The sequence below is a fragment of the Cydia pomonella genome, chromosome 1, assembly GCF_033807575.1.
Source record: "Cydia pomonella isolate Wapato2018A chromosome 1, ilCydPomo1, whole genome shotgun sequence".
Classification (NCBI taxonomy): domain Eukaryota; kingdom Metazoa; phylum Arthropoda; class Insecta; order Lepidoptera; family Tortricidae; genus Cydia; species Cydia pomonella.
In genome coordinates this window covers 43,685,323-43,685,801 of record NC_084703.1, presented here as the reverse complement: position 1 = coordinate 43,685,801, position 479 = coordinate 43,685,323, and positions in this window count along the sequence as shown.

The following is a 479-nucleotide window of genomic DNA, read 5'->3' as shown; positions in this document are numbered from 1 at the left end:
TGTGCGTGACAATGTAATGTCCCCATTCTTATTGCCCGTAAGGCCCGTTCTTAGATATGTGTCAATGAAATTAGTTACACTGAAAACCCGCAACTTTGCGAGGGCCAAATAAAATCTGTCAGGGTATATCAAGAATAATGGTATTGTTTATAGATAATTAACTTAGGCGGCACAAATCGGAATCGGTTCTCGCCTGTCATTAGTGAAACAAGATTTTGTTATAAAGTTACAGTTATTTTTAAACTAGTACGGCAGTATAATGCGCTTTTATATTTGTTATTAAGAATTACATCTAAGTTTATGATTAACCGAATATTATACAAACTATTCCGCATCGCTAGGTTGAAACTAACTTATTACAAACTATGACAAAAGACCTAATCTTCTAGATCATATTCGAGTATTTATCCGCCGCCTTACAAAATACTGTGTAGATATATGGATTTTTCACTTAGTTGCGTATTTATTATACAACTTAC